Source organism: Bombina bombina, chromosome 5 (assembly GCF_027579735.1).
Source record: "Bombina bombina isolate aBomBom1 chromosome 5, aBomBom1.pri, whole genome shotgun sequence".
Lineage (NCBI taxonomy): Eukaryota > Metazoa > Chordata > Amphibia > Anura > Bombinatoridae > Bombina > Bombina bombina.
This window is the reverse complement of record NC_069503.1, coordinates 853,870,650-853,887,628: the sequence shown is the minus strand read 5'-3', so window position 1 is coordinate 853,887,628 and position 16,979 is coordinate 853,870,650. Positions and strand designations below refer to the sequence as shown.

General features: G+C 40.5%; 1 protein-coding gene across 2 annotated transcripts in view; it reads left to right on the top strand.

Annotated features, from left to right (window-relative positions):
* KCTD1 (potassium channel tetramerization domain containing 1) overlaps positions 1–16,979 on the top strand; it is a 416,307-nt gene that overhangs the window by 85,242 nt on the left and 314,086 nt on the right. Inside the window, exon 1 of one of the 2 annotated variants that reach the window (XM_053714995.1) lies at positions 13,666–13,828. The exons of the other annotated variant lie outside the window; for it this stretch is intronic. The gene's annotated coding sequence lies outside the window, so the exon portion shown is untranslated. Of the gene's footprint in view, positions 1–13,665; positions 13,829–16,979 lie in introns of those variants that run through there. 2 annotated transcript variants of the gene reach the window in all.

The window sequence follows — 16,979 nt, the reverse complement described above, 5'->3', positions numbered from 1 at the left end:
TTTATCACCAATTTTGCTTTGTTCTCTTGGTATTCTCAGTTAAAAGCTTAACCTAGGAAGGCTCATATAATTTCCAAGCCCTTGAAGGCGGCCTCTTATCACATGCTTTTTTTATTTGCTTTTCACAACATGGGAGAGCTAGTTCATGGTGAAAGGTCAAAGGAGGCAGCACACAAGGATATCCAATAAAACTGTATCTTTATTACGACATATACAAAAAGAAAAAATACACAAACACGAGGAAAAAAGGGGACGTGTCCTTAAGCGTTTTGTGCCGTGGGGCACTTAGTCATAGGATAACAGGTAAGTGAAGACATAATAGCTATATACCTGAACACCTCCGATCATTACTCAGCAGATAAGTGTGGGAGCAATTAAAAACAATTGAATTAAAGAAAAGTTGAACAACTACAAAAATGGTGAAATGACAACAGAGTAAAGTCACGTAATACAATCAGACTAGAAAAAGGGGGTTTGCTAATGTTACGCTACAAAAAAGAAAAACAACAAAGTTGTGATAATCACAAAAAGCGCAACTAGCTAAAAACATCACAATTAAAAATATCACAATGGGAAAACGTATCCTAAAATACACCAAAGGAAGAGGCTAAAGTAAAAAACTATATTAATTGAAAATCATGAGTTATATAAAGAATATTCCCCTGGTAATCACTATAAAGAGACTGCTGCATTTGGCGTATAACATGACACATAAACACTAGAGTGAAACACATTGCTAGATATTAATGGTCTCAGGTCCAGAATTGGTGAACATAGAAGAGATGTTAAAAACCATGTTAAAGGGACACTGAATCCAAAAATTTTCTTTTGTGATTCAGATAGAGCATGCAATTTTAAGCAACTTTCTAATTTACTCCTATTATCATTGTTTCTTCTTTCTCTTGCTATCTTTATATGAAAAAGGCATCTAAGCTTTTTTCTTGCTTCAGGACTCTGGACAGCAGTTTTTGATTGGTGGATGAATTTATCCACCAATCAGCAAGGACAACCTAGGTTGTTCACCAAAAATGGGCCAGCACTTAAACTTACATTCTTGCATTTCAAAGAAAGATACCAAGAGAATAAAGAACATTTGATAATGGGAGTAAATTAGAAAGTTGCTTAAAATGCCATGCTCTATCTGAATCACAAAATAAAAAATTTGGGTTCAGTGTCCCTTTAAAGAGTCCAGTATAGCTAGACACTTCAATGGGATACATTTTACACATATTTCTAACTTTAACATTAAGGAGATTGATATTTTCAAACTACCATTAAGAGGTGGAAATAAATACAAGATCCTTTCAAAAAATAAACTTTATTGGATTTTCAGGCTTGAAACTAGGGAGCCAAATGGCTTCGGATATTAGCCTTTTTGTTGACTAAATGATCATGATAAATAAAAGGGATACTGATCTTTCTTATTGACTACTTTCAGTTACTGACACTTTTTATAGCAAGTGTTCTTGTCATTTATAGTCTCTCACTATAATTTTAGGAATAGAAAGGTTTACACTATTTGACTACATCTTTTGCATACTAATAATAATTCATATCGATTTCATATTTAATATGTTACACACTGATTAATCTTCATCTTTATATTTGTGTCTGGATTGCCTTTGTATGGAATTACGCTTCAATGGTTACATTGTATAAATTATACTTAGTAAGTTACCTGAGTTAGAGTGTATTTCCTTTTTTTGTCCACTTAAGTAATAATATCTAACAATGTGTTTCACTCTAGTGTTTATGTGTCATGTTATACGCCAAATGAAGCAGTCTCTTTATAGTGATTACCGGGGGAATATTCTTTATATAACCCATGATTTTCAATTAATATTGTGTTACGGTTGCCTCCAGGCTGGCTGGAAGTTGGACCGTAGAAAAGGATGCTCCTAACGCTCCCCAAAGGAGCAGCAGCACCGTAGACACTATAACTACTGCGTAGCCACCATACGTAATGCAGACTCTACGAACCACCGCTGCTGGGCTGGTATCTCGCCGTCTGCTCTGCGCCCTGGACCTACGACCAGGCTCCAGTAGGTGAACCTCTTCCTTCTGTAGCAATCCCTGTAGCTAAGGGAGTATGAAAAACATAGCAATCCCTGTAGTGATTACAGCTGTCCCCTACAAACATGAGTCAAAGCTGCAAGTTAGAGGGTCAGAATAGGTCTGATGTGCTGGACACACAGCCTGCTTTTTATTGAGGTTACATGCAAAAAAGACACTCTCAGGGGGAGGCATAAAATCCCCAATCACACATTTAGATACATTTAGATAGAGAGGCAACGCCCTTTGACAGGCCACAACATTACTTCAGCAGATAACATTACACACAATAAAACAATGCAGTCCACCTTATCACTAGCAGTCTGATTAGACAATGGGAAAGTTTATCACTAAACTTAATTAGAGCTGATCCCAGCAAACTTGTATTTAGAATTGAACAACATTAACTCTTAATGGCACACAATGAAAACCAATGCCTTTGTAATAGTGCTCCCTTTCTGTGGAACACTCTGCCTGTGTGGTACTGGGTTCAGCAAGCCCTATCCACTGAACCAAGTGGGAGAAAGCCAGGGACAAGTCATTTCACAGGTCTGGGGACATAGTCTTAAAGGGGCATTGTTCATCAAAGTCACAATATGTCCCCAGACGGTTATTAAAGGGCCATACACACCCAATAAAAGTTAATATGTTCTCAGGGGCACAATCTTCCAGGGGCCATAGTCATGAGGAAGGAGGCTGGCAAATAGGCTTCTCCATGATCCATGGAAGCAGGGCAATTTTTCATTTAAAGGGCCAGTTACAAATAGCAGTTTGTAACATATCTCCCCTTTTGGAGGGAGACTAACCAGGCACCTGACCTTCTGTCGGTCAGTGCCTAAATTAGTCTCGCAACCCACCCACAAATAAACATTAGCAGCAAAGTAGCCCCCCCACAATACGCAGTACTGGCCTGTAGGTTCCAGGTTGTAGGATAAAAGTGTAGCATCCTCGGCCTTCCTGGCGCAGCTGGGCAAATAGCTGATGGTACTTGGGGGGCAGAGGCCAGCGGCACTCTGCCCTGGTGCCAGTGCTTCTGCTGGGGTGAGGGGTTTGCAGGCCAGTCCTGTAACAAGGGGGTCTGTAGGGCAGAGGCCAGCAGCGCTCTGTCCTGATGCCAGCTCTTCTGCTGGGGTGAGGGGTTTGCAGGCCAGCCCTGTAACAAGGGGGTCTGTAGGGCAGAGGCCAGCAGCGCTCTGTCCTAATGCCAGCTCTTCTGCTGGGGGCATTGGGGCATAGTCCTGCCCGGTGGCAAAGGGAACGTGGGGGTCAGTGGGGGTTAACATCTCCACTGTTAACCCTGGGCCCAAGTTAGGAGTTAGCTGGAGAATGGAGACTGGGCTCCCAATCCACTGCATCTCACTCTGCTGATGGGGGACAGGAGCAACTGTCTCTGCCCCCTGTGCTGTAAGTGCAGAGACCACGGTCCCATCTGCACGGTTGTGTGGCTTACTTTCTCCCCCTGGTGTGTTAAGCTGCCGCTGGGGAGAGGGGGTTACAAGCTCCTCTCCCATACATACTTCCAGCTGCTGGGGAATGGAGTCTGGGCTCCCAATTCCCTGCATATTTATCTGCTGCTGGGGGACAGGACCAACTGTCTCTGCCCCCTGTAACTCAGCCTGCCGCTGGGGAATGGAGTCTGGGCTCCCAATCCCCTGCATATTCCTCTGCTGCTGGGGGACAGGACCAACTGTCTCTGCCCCCTGTAACTCAGCCTGCCGCTGGGGAATGGAGTCTGGGCTCCCAATTCCCTGCAATTCACTCTGCTGCTGGGGGACAGGACCAACTGTCTCTGCCCCCTGTAACTCAGCCTGCCGCTGGGGAATGGAGTCTGGGCTCCCAATTCCCTGCAATTCACTCTGCTGCTGGGAGACAGGAGCAACTGTCTCTGCCCCCTGTGCTGTAAGTGCAGAGACCACGGTCCCATCTGCACGGTTGTGGGGCTTACTGTCTCCCCCTGGTGCGTTAAGCAGCCGCTGGGGAGAGGGGGTAACAAGCTCCTCTCCCATACATACTTCCAGCTGCTGGGGAATGGAGTCTGGGCTCACAATTCCCTGCATATTCCTCTGCTGCTGGGGGACAGGACCAACTGTCTCTGCCCCCTGTAACTCAGCCTGCCGCTGGGGAATGGAGTCTGGGCTCCCAATTCCCTGCATATTCCTCTGCTGCTGGGGGACAGGACCAACTGTCTCTGCCCCCTGTAACTCATTTTCTCGCTGGAGAGCAGGTGTCCATACCCCCAAACTCCACAGTTGGCGCTCAAAGGCTCGTGCCGCTTCGTTCTCAGTAGCCAATTTTCGGATGATTCGACTGACTACCTCCTGCACAGGGTCTGGACCATATCGGACTAGCCGCCTCTTTACTTCTGGAACGAAATCAGCGCCCTCATAGCGACGGATCAGGTTGAGGTGCTCTTCACAGGGTTCTGACCAGTGTCTTGTCAGCTCCATGCTGCTGTAGGTAGGGACGCTGCGCAGTGGCTAGCGTTGCCCTCAATAACTCTCCTACGATACCAGTGCTGTTGGGGTGCTGCTCTTTGCGCTAGGACGCGATCCCACCGCTGCCGCCAAATGTTACGGTTGCCTCCAGGCTGGCTGGAAGTTGGACCGTAGAAAAGGATGCTCCTAGCGCTCCCCAAAGGAGCAGCAGCACCGTAGACACTATAACTACTGCGTAGCCACCATACGTAATGCAGACTCTACGAACCACCGCTGCTGGGCTGGTATCTCGCCGTCTGCTCTGCGCCCTGGACCTACGACCAGGCTCCAGTAGGTGAACCTCTTCCTTCTGTAGCAATCCCTGTAGCTAAGGGAGTATGAAAAACATAGCAATGCCTGTAGTGATTACAGCTGTCCCCTACAAACATGAGTCAAAGCTGCAAGTTAAAGGGTCAGAATAGGTCTGATGTGCTGGACACACAGCCTGCTTTTTATTGAGGTTACATGCAAAAAAGACACTCTCAGGGGGAGGCATAAAATCCCCAATCACACATTTAGATACATTTAGATAGAGAGGCAACGCCCTTTGACAGGCCACAACATTACTTCAGCAGATAACATTACACACAATAAAACAATGCAGTCCACCTTATCACTAGCAGTCTGATTAGACAATGGGAAAGTTTATCACTAAACTTAATTAGAGCTGATCCCAGCAAACTTGTATTTAGAATTGAACAACATTAACTCTTAATGGCACACAATGAAAACCAATGCCTTTGTAATAGTGCTCCCTTTCTGTGGAACACTCTGCCTGTGTGGTACTGGGTTCAGCAAGCCCTATCCACTGAACCAAGTGGGAGAAAGCCAGGGACAAGTCATTTCACAGGTCTGGGGACATAGTCTTAAAGGGGCATTGTTCATCAAAGTCACAATATGTCCCCAGACGGTTATTAAAGGGCCATACACACCCAATAAAAGTTAATATGTTCTCAGGGGCACAATCTTCCAGGGGGCATAGTCATGAGGAAGGAGGCTGGCAAATAGGCTTCTCCACAATCCATGGAAGCAGGGCAATTTTTCATTTAAAGGGCCAGTTACAAATAGCAGTTTGTAACATATTGTGCTTCAATTTAGCCTCTTCCTTTGGTGTATTTTAGAATATTTTTTTCCCATTGTGATATTTTTCATTGTGATGTTTTTAGCTAGTTGCGCTTTTTGTCATTATCACAATAACTTTGATGTCTCTTTTTTGTAGCGTAACATTAGCAAACCCCTTTTTTCTAGTCTGATTGTATTACGTGACTTTGCTCTGTTGTCATTTCACCATTTTTGAAGTTGTTCAACTTTTCTTTTCTTAAATTCAATTGTTTTTAATACACTTGGGGCGCGATCCGATATAGATCGTAGTTTGCGGCGCAAGCGAGGGAACCGGCGTCGCCCACAGTTTCAGCTCGCAACTCGAGCTATCCTATATAAGTCGCCGTCAGATGCTAACGTGCCTTAAGTCTGACAAACCAGCGATGTCCAGAAATCTGCGCAAGTACAAATTTCTGGCGTCGCCAGTGACTTGCGGCACGTTAGAAGCTGCCGGCGCCTACAAAACCTGACTAACGTCTAAATCACCCGCACTGTCTAACACGCCTCCCTAACATAGCCCGACAAGTCTAACACGCCTCCCTAACATAGCCCGACACGTCTAACCCTCTATCCGCTATCCCCCCTCACTAGCCTAACAATAAAATATGTATTAACCCCTAAACCGCCGCTCGCGGAGCCCGCCGCTACCTATTAAAGTTATTAACCCCTAAACCGCCGCCAACTATATTAAATCTATAACCCCCTAAAGTGAGCCCCTAACACCGCCGCCATCTACCTTACCTACCCCCTAAAGCGAGCCCCTAACACCGCCGCCATCTACCTTACCTACCCCCTAAAGTGAGCCCCTACCCCGCCGCTATTTTAAAATTATTAATCCCTAATCTAATCCCCCTACCCCGCTGCCATCTATATTAAATTATTTAACCCCTAAAATACTAAACTATCCCTACCACTAAACCTAAGTCTAACCCTACAAATAGCCCTGAAAAGGGCTTTTTGCGTGGCATTGCCCCAAAGTAACAGCTCTTTTGCCAGCCCTTAAAAGGGCTTTTTGCGGGCCATGCCCCAAAGTAACAGCTCTTTTGCCAGCCCTTAAAAGGGCTTTTGGCGGGGCTTTGTCACAAAGTAAACTGCTCTTTTGCCTACAATCTACATCCCCCTACACCGCGGCCACCTATAATAAATGTATTAACCCCTAATCTAATCCCCCTACACCGCCGCCAGCTATATTAACCCTAATTATATTAGGGTTCATATAGTTAATATCGTTATTATAATTATATATATATATTAAGTATAATAACCCTATCTAACTCTAACATCCTAACTAAACTCTTATTAAAATAAATCTAATATTAATATTATTAATTAAAATATTCCTATTTAAATCTAAATACTTACCTATAAAATAAACCCTAAGATAGCTACAATATAATTAATAATTACATTATAGCTATGTTAGGGTTTATATTTATTTTACAGGTAAATTGTTAATTATTTTAACTAGGTATAATAGCTATTAAATAGTTATGAACTATTTAATATCTACCTAGTTAAAATAATTACCCATTTACCTGTAAAATAAATCCTAACCTAAGTTACAAATACACCTACACTATCAATAAATTAAATAAACTACAAATATCTATCCAAAAATACAATTAAATAAACTAAACTAAATTACAAAAAACAAACAAACACTAAATTACAAAAAATAAAAAAAAGATTACAAGATTTTTAAGCTAATTACACCTATTCTAAGCCCTCTAATAAAATAATAAAGCCCCCCAAAATAAAAAAAATTCCCTACCCTATTCTAAATTAAAAAAAGTTCAAAGCTCTTTACCTTACCAGCCCTTAAAAGGGCCTTTTGTGGGGGCATGCCCCAAAGAATTCAGCTCTTTTGCATTTAAAAACATATACAATACCCCCCCCATTACAACCCACCACCCACATACCCCTATTCTAAACCCACCCAAACCCCCCTTAAAAAAGCCTAACACTACCCCCCTGAAGATCTCCCTACCTTGTCTTCACCACACCGGGCCGAACTCCTAATCCGATCCGGGCGATGTCTTGCTCCAAGCGGCAAAGAAGAATTCTTCCTCCGGCGATGTCTTCCTCCAAGCGGCAAAGAAGAATTCTTCCTCCCAGCGACGTCTTCCTCCAAGCGGCAGCAAAGTCTTCTTCCTTCCGGCAACATCTTCCATGAAGCGGCATCTTCAATCTTCTTTCTTCGCTCCGCCACCGCGGAGCATCCATCCCGGCCGACGACTGAACGACGAATGAGGTACCTTTAAATGACTTCATCCAAGATGGCGTCCGCCGAATTCCGATTGGCTGATAGGATTCTAGTTAAGTTAGAAAAATCTGATTGGCTGATTGAATCAGCCAATCAGATTCAAGTTCAATCCGATTGGCTGAACCAATCAGCCAATCGGATTGAACTTGAATCTGATTGGCTGATTCAATCAGCCAATCAGATTTTTCTAACTTAATTCCGATTGGCTGATAGAATCCTATCAGCCAATCGGAATTCGGCAGACGCCATCTTGGATGACGTCATTTAAAGGTACCTCATTCGTCGTTCAGTCGTCGGCCGGGATGGATGCTCCGCGGTGGCAGAGCGAAGAAAGAAGATTGAAGATGCCGCTTCATGGAAGATGTTGCCGGAAGGAAGAAGACTTTGCTGAAGCTTGGAGGAAGACGTCGCCGGGAGGAAGAATTCTTCTTTGCCGCTTGGAGCAAGACATCGCCCGGATCGGATTAGGAGTTTGGCCCGGTGTGGTGAAGACAAGGTAGGGAGATCTTCAGGGGGTAGTGTTAGGCTTTTTTAAGGGGGGTTTGGGTGGGTTTAGAATAGGGGTATGTGGGTGGTGGGTTGTAATGGGGGGGGGGTATTGTATATGTTTTTAAATGCAAAAGAGCTGAATTCTTTGGGGCATGCCCCACAAAAGGCCCTTTTAAGGGCTGGTAAGGTAAAGAGCTTTGAACTTTTTTTAATTTAGAATAGGGCAGGGAATTTTTTTTATTTTGGGGGGCTTTATTATTTTATTAGGGGGCTTAGAATAGGTGTAATTAGCTTAAAAATCTTGTAATCTTTTTTTTATTTTTTGTAATTTAGTGTTTTTTTTTTGTAGTTTAGTTTATTTAATTGTATTTTTAGATAGATATTTGTAGTTTATTTAATTTATTGATAGTGTAGGTGTATTTGTAACTTAGGTTAGGATTTATTTTACAGGTAATTGGGTAATTATTTTAACTAGGTAGATATTAAATAGTTCATAACTATTTAATAGCTATTATACCTAGTTAAAATAATTAACAATTTACCTGTAAAATAAATATTAACCCTAACATAGCTACAATGTAATTATTAATTATATTGTAGCTATCTTAGGGTTTATTTTATAGGTAAGTATTTAGATTTAAATAGGAATATTTTAGTTTATAATATGAATTAGATTAATTTAATATAAATTTAGTTTGGGGTGTTAGGGTTAGATAGAGTTAATATAGTTAATATAAATACTATAGTAACTATATTAACCCTAATATAATTAGGGTTAATACATATAATGTAATACCTATATTAACTATAATATACTTAGGGTTAATATAGATAATATAGCTGGCGGCGGGGTAGGTAGATTAAATTAGGGGTTAATCATTTTAATAGAGATGGCGGCGGTGTAAGGGGCTTACATTAGGGGTTAATAATATTAATATAGCTGGCGGCGGTATAGGGGGATTAGATTAGGGGTTAATAATTTTTATATAGGTGGCGGCGGTGTAAGGGGTCAGATTAGGGGATAAGGTAGATGGCGGCGGTTTTAGGGGCTCACAGTAGGGGGTTAGTTTATGTAGATGGCGGCGGGGTCCGGGAGCGGCGGTTTTAGGGGTTAATAACTTTATTAGGGATTTCGGGGGGGGGATCGCGGTTGACAGGTAGATAGACATTGCGCATGCGTTAGGTTTTATTTAGCAGATCGCGGGTGACAGGTAGATAGACATTGCGCATGCGTTAGGTTTCTTTTCTAGTTAGTTTAGGGAGTTACGGGGCTCCAATAGTCAGCGTAAGGCTTCTTACGGCTGCTTTTTGTGGCGAGGTGAAAATGGAGTAAGATTTCTCCATTTTCGCCACGTAAGTCCTTATGCTGCATATTGGATACCAAACTGCGCTGGTTTGGTATACCTGCCTATGGCCCAAAAAACTACGGGCGACGGCAGAAATATACGGGCGTAACTTCTAGGTTACGCCGTATATGTGATACCAAACCAGCGTAAATATTGGCGTCGCCGGCGACGATTTTTATCGGATCGACCCCTTGTACTCTGTCACTCACATACTTACCTGCTGAGTAATGATTGGAGGTGTTCAGGTATATAGCTATTACGTCTTTACTTACCTGTTATCCTATGGTTAAGTGGCGCACTGCACAAAACACGTAAGGACACGCCCCCTTTTTTCCTCGTGTTTGAGTGTTAGTGTATTTTTTCTTTTTGGATATGTCGGAATAAAGATACCTTTTTTATTGGATATCCTTGTGTGCTGCCTCCTTTGATCTTTTGCTATTACCGTGGGCACGCTCAGACCTTTTTTCGTGGCTTGCACCTCAGTGTTTGAAGTTTGATGTTCTATGGACTGCTGTTCCTGTTTCAAGCTGTCTGCATTTGAAATTGTTGCCGATCTGTACAGTTGCCTTGGAGCCACACTACCCCCCTTTCTACTCTCGAGAGCTAGTTCATGTAAAACCATATAGATAACATTGTGATCACGCCCGTGGATTGTGGCAGACACTGCACTAATTGGCTAAAATGAAAGTCAATAGATAATAAAGAAAATGTCAAGTGATCAAGGGGCTGTCAGAAGATGTTTAGATGCAAGTTAATCACATAAGTAAAACGTATATTAATATAACAGTGTTGGTTATGCACAACTGGGGAATGGGTAATAAAGGGATTATGTATCTTTTAAAACAACAACATTTCTGGTGTTGAATGTCCCTTTAAGTATTTGTTCCACCTTTTGCTCATTCACTTTGTTGTTGTCCGCTAAAAAGCTTAAAGGGATAGAAAAGTCAAAATTGAAATATTTAAGGGTACTAGAAGCATTTTTTTCAAATAGAAATATATTGCAAAAAAAATTCTATTTAAATATACCCGTGCACATTTTAATTTTGACCTTTCTAGCCCTTTAAAAGGACATCAAAAACCTCTTGATTTTGTGTAAAATTGTGCTTGTTCTAAGCTCAAAAGAAAGGCCAGAAGGGACTGATCTTAAACTTGCAAATGCTGCAAAGCAAACAGATGGTTTAGGTAATTTACAGCATTTAAAAAAAAAAAAAAAGTTATATTTTGCTTTTTGGCCTCTCTAGGGAGCATGGGACAAAGCTCAATTTGTACACATAAAGAAAGTGTTTAAAGGGATATGAAACCCACATTTTTTCTTTCATGGTTCAGATAGAGAATGCAATTTTAAGCAACTTTCTAATTTACTCATATTATCAATTTTTCTTTGTATCTTTATTTGAAAAAAAGATCCAGGAATGTAAGCTTAGGAGACAGCCCATTTTTGGTTAAGCACCCTGGGTAGTGCTTGCTGATTGGTGGCAACATTTAGCAAGCATTACCCAAGTGCTGGGTATGCGCTGTAGAAATCAAATTGGCTTTAATTTTTTTAAACTACATGCTGTCTTCTCAAGTCAGGTCCCAGAAGCCATATATAAGTTATAAATTTAATTTGCTAAAAATAATTTTTACAAATTTGTTAATTACAATTTACTTAAAATATGTCACTTTTATAGTGACTGAAAATTACTCAAAGGTCAAAATTGAAATTTGCATGGGTGCATTTAGATTTTAAATAGAAGCATTTTTGCAATACATTCATTAGCAAAAATGCTTCTAGTAAAAGTTATTACTGTTATCGGCATACACACATATGCTGTGAGTGCACTGTGCACTAGCATTCTAACACCCAACCTCCTAAGAGAGTCAGCAGTGGCTTGTATGACACAAGTTAAAGGGACACTGAACCCAAATTTTTTCTTTTGTGATTCAGATAGAGCATGAAAATTTAAGCAACTTTCTAATTTACCCCTATTATCAATTTTTCTTCGTTCTCTTGCTTTCTTTATTTGAAAAAAGGCATCTAAGCTATTTTTTTTGTTCAGAATCATGGAAAGCACTTGTTTATTGGTAGGTGAATTTATCCACCAATCAGCAAGAACAACACAGTGTGTTCACCAAAAATGGGCCAGCATCTAAACTTACATTCTTGCATTTCAAATAAAGATTACCAAGAGAATGAAGAGAATTTGATAATAGGAGTAAATTAGAAAGTTGCTTAAAATTACATGCTCTATCTGAATCACAAAAGAAAAAAATGTGGGTTCAGTGTCCCTTTAAGTCTTCACTCACACAATACATACAAATTACAAACAAATAATGTTTGAATCCTGATGTTCTAGTCACATGTAAGATATGTACTTATGTCTAAAACAGTAATAACTTTTACAAGGATTTTTGCTAATGGAGGTTAAACGGGTTTCTATTTAAAACTGAAATGAATGCAAGCACATTTCAATTCAGAGCTGTCAGCATACTATAGCAAAATACTTGCAATATTAACCACTACGATACTGGCACTATTTGCATGGACCAATCACTGTGCTTACATAAAGGCTGATTGATAGGTACACTCCCTGCTAAAGCATGGCTATTGCACAGAGCATACTGCGCCTATATAAGCTCAGAGACTGGCACAGAGCCTACATGTGGTTATGTTCCCAGCAGTTAAAAAAACCAGCATTAAGTTTTTTTTATTCCAAATTACTTTGCAATAGTTCCTGGATACTGTTCGATATTATATGCCTTTATCCAAAATATGATATCAAAGAAATTAGAAGTAACGTAAGAGTCCTTAAAGGGATAGTCTAGTCAAAAATAAACTTTCAAGATTCAGATAGCGCATGCCATTTTAACTATCAAATTTACTCCTATTTTCTTCATTCTCTTGCTATCTTTATTTAAAAAAAAAGCTGGAAAGTAAGCTTACGAGACAGCCCATTTTTGGTTCAGAACATGGGTAGCGCTTGCTGATTGGATGGCTACATTTAGACAACAATCAACAAGCGCTACTCAGGAGCTGAATTAAAAATGGGCCGGCTTCAAAGCTTACATTCCAGCTTTTTAAAATAAAGATACCAAGAGGATGAAGAAATATGGATAAAAGGAGTAAATTAGAAAGTTGCTTAAAATCACTGTCTGAATCATGAAAGTTTAATTTTGCCTATGCTATCCTTATAAGCTTCATTATAAATGACAATGTGTAGACCTACTACTCTGCTAGATCCAAGCAGAGCAAAGAAAGTGCTGTCACTTTCCACAACACTTCACAAAGAGGCTAAACATTGCTCATCTTAAACTGAATATAGCTGGTTATTGTAAGCTACACATGTATGCCGCCCCTAATTGGCTCAGCGGCCTTGTTCAACTATGGACCAGTAAAGCGCTGAACATCATAGAACTGACATGAGATAAAACACATAGGTCTCTGCAGACAACAGTGGGAAACATGTTTTAATGTTTGTTTTGCCTTTTTCTGTTGCTAAAATGCTGCTCTTTCTTATCGACTATGAACAGTTTGCGTACAAGGGCACTTTAATATACTGCTACTGGGTAAGCTTTTTATACTGCCCACCTATAACCCCTTATAAAGTAACTTTCAGTAATACGGGCGCTTTTATGTTGCTATAAACTATTTGCACTGATAATAAGCCTTCCATAACGAGCATACGTTCGTATATAAAGACGGCCACATCTAAATATAGTATTTCATATTCGTGTACTACTATATCAATAATAGGCTGCATACATAAACATTTCCAGCACAAGAACTCCCTGTATGTACAGACACATCGCACCCGCCGCATCCCATTGGCATGGCAGTGGGCCAGTGGCTCTTAACCGGGGTTTACGGAGATTCCTCCATCCCCTCCCCCCAGTCTGTGAAGGTCATTACATCCAGGCAGTCTCGGTCCAATATAGCGCATGCGCCCGGCCATGAGACTGGCACAGAGACGGAGAAAGCGACTAAGAGATTCCGTATCCCCCAGCAGATCCTGTATCCCTGTTCTCCCGCACTGGCATTCAGCTATGTACCCGCCCCTTCCTTTCGCACAGCCTCTCTCTCCTGTGTGGTTTTAAGGTGGTTTAAGAAGATTTTCAGAACTACAGTAAGTAAATCAGCATATGTTCTGATTAGCAGGTCTCTCTCCATAGAATGATTCATGTTTTGTTTATCTGTAAACTTTTGCAGACTAGATAATAAGTGAACTGTAACGGATAACGATGTATTAAAAAAATATTTGTGCTTTTTATATTTTTGTGGATTACGAGGGTAATATACTTAGAAACTTGCGTTAGCAGGATGAATTGGATGCATCAGAGAGAGTGGCATGGAGTTGGAAATAGTATATTATCAGTTTGGTATCATGTCAGTATATTAAAGCTGAAGCTATATAAAACTCAAAATGTAATTTCCTTAAATGGACATGAACCCCCTTTACTTTTATGATTCAGAGAGCATGCAATTTTAAAATTTCCAGTTTACTTCTAATTTAATTTGTTTAGTTCTCTTAGTATCCCTTGTTGGGAAGCATACCTAGGTATGCTCAGGAGCGACTGATTGGTGGTTGCACACATATGCCTCATGTTATTGGCTCACCTAGTGCATTGCTGTTTCTACAACAAAGGATGCCAAGAGAAAGAGGCAAATTGTATTCTCTATCTGAATCATGAAAGAAAATTGTTGGGTTTCATGTTCCTTTAAAATGCTTTTGTGTAGAAGAAAATTATATATATATATATATATATATATATATATATATATATATATATATATATATATATATATATTAAAATGATTTCATTATTTATTTTGCTCAATTTTCTTGTAATAAAGCACTGAATGTTTTGTTTATTACATTTTTACCTAGGCAGTCTGAAATGCATATCCCAAACTTTAGAACCATGACTGAACAGCATCTTACTCAGTGATTGTTTGATCAGTACAGTAGCTCATTTATAAATCTCCCTAATTAACCACAGCAGAGTTGATAAGAGACTATCCATAGTTATGTACCTAGAATGCAAAATAGTGTAGATTTTGCTAATACAATGAACAGTAGCAGACCAACGCAACAGTGGGCAATGGTGCAATTTTTTTTTGCCTCCCTCCCCCAAAGGCAACTCTATAAAAAATAGTAATAATATATGCTGCTCTATATAATGATTTTTTGTGTGTGTGTATATATATATATATATATATATATATATATATATATATATATATATATATATATTTATGGTCTGAGGACGGGGATAATATTCCCTGAAACGTCACTATCATTGATAAATAAATTGTTTACAAGACCCGGTGAGTGCTGTATTTTGGAGACTATTTACACTGTACTTGCATGCACGGCAGTTGATGAAGAAACAGTGTGTGCAGAGTCCCATGGAGGTTTATATAAATATATACACACACAATTACACACACAGAGGCGTAACTAGAAACCACAGGGCCCAGGTTCAAGAATCTAAGAAGGCCCCCCCCCCCCAAAAAAAAGAAAAGTGAATTTGATAAATATATTTTTTTTATGTTTAACACAGAAAAAACATGTGAATCAGATTACATGTCTGCAAAAGGAGGTACCCTGTGCCCACAGTCTGTGAGATGGTCTGACCCCCTATTACTGTATATAGTGACACTGTTTAACCCACCAGTACTGTATATAGTGAGTCAGTGACACAGTCTGTAATCTGCCGGTGAGATGGCTGGCCTGACCCTACCCGCCCCAGCACTTTATAAAGTGACCACAGTAGTCTGTGACATGGTCCTGCCCCCTCGTACTGTATATAGTGGTACTGTATAGACTGACACTGTTTACCCCCCGCCCCCCCATGCTGTAGTAACAAGGTCTGTAATTTGCTGGTTCCACAAACATACACAAACATACACACATACATGCATAAATACACACACAGTCACATACATACACACGCACACACACACACATACATGCATAAATACGCACACAGTCACATACACACACATAAACACCAAAGGGTAAAACAGAAAGACTAACCCCTGTAGTCAGAAACACTAGTGAAGCATCATGTCACACTCACATGATATCGGTGCAGGCAGTGGCAGGTCACCGTTTTTTTTTTTTGTTTTTTTTTTTTAAGCTGGGCCCCCACCCTTGGGGGCCAGTCACAATTGCGGACTCTTCACCCCCTGTAGTTTCGTCCCTGTACACACATAATCATACTGGCATTATTTAATGGTGATGTTTCTATGCACTATACCCTGATGAGTACAGAGCTCAGTATAAATATGATTAGTATGTATATTCTGATGAATATACTGTGCTGTTTAAAAAAATGGACTAAAAGTAAACACTCTACACTGTATAGTGATGTGAGTATATATACACTGAAGAGTAGGCGCTTATAATGCTGATAAGTATCTATAGACAGATATTGGCCTTTGTATAAACTGACTGCTATGGGTTTTATGGGTTTCCCGAGCACTTGGGCCCAGGTGCCACTTTCCACAACCCTTCACAAAGGGGTTAACCCTTTAACGACCAGCGCCTTACCCTGTACAACGCTGGTCGTTATTCCCTTAATGACCAGCAACGTACCCTGTACGTCGCTGCAGTCCTGGGCTTCTCTCTGCCGCGATCTCGCTAAAAATAGCGAGATTGTGCTATTTCTGCATGCCCCATGAGTGGGGCACTGCAGATATAGAGTTGCAGAGTTACCAATGCAGAGAGGGCCATCAAGGATTAGTTATTTTAAGAATCGTCACCTGTCAATCAATTAGACAATATGGCGGGCGGGAGAGCTACTCTGATCGTCGGAGCACTAAAAAGGTAAAAATTTGCGAAAATACATAAATATAAAAAATGTATGAATTAAACTCTGGCTCATTTTTAAAAGTCTATCGAATGCTGTGGGGCAGTAGTGTTAAAGGGACAGTCAACATCAGAATTTTTGTTGTTTTAAAAGATGGATAATCCATTCCCCAATTTTGCATTACCAACACTGTTATATTAAAGTACATTTTACCTCTGTGATTAACTTGTATCTAAGCATCTTGTGACAGCCCCCTGATCACATGACATTTTATTTATTATCTAATGACTTTCATTTTAGCCAATTAGTGCAGTGTTTGCCACAATCCACGGGCGCAATCACAATGTTATCTATATGGTTTACATGAACTAGCTCTTCCCTGTTGTGATAAGCAAATAAAAACGTGATAAGAGGCGGCCTTTAAGGGCTTAGAAATTATCATAGGAGCCTTCCTAGGTTTAG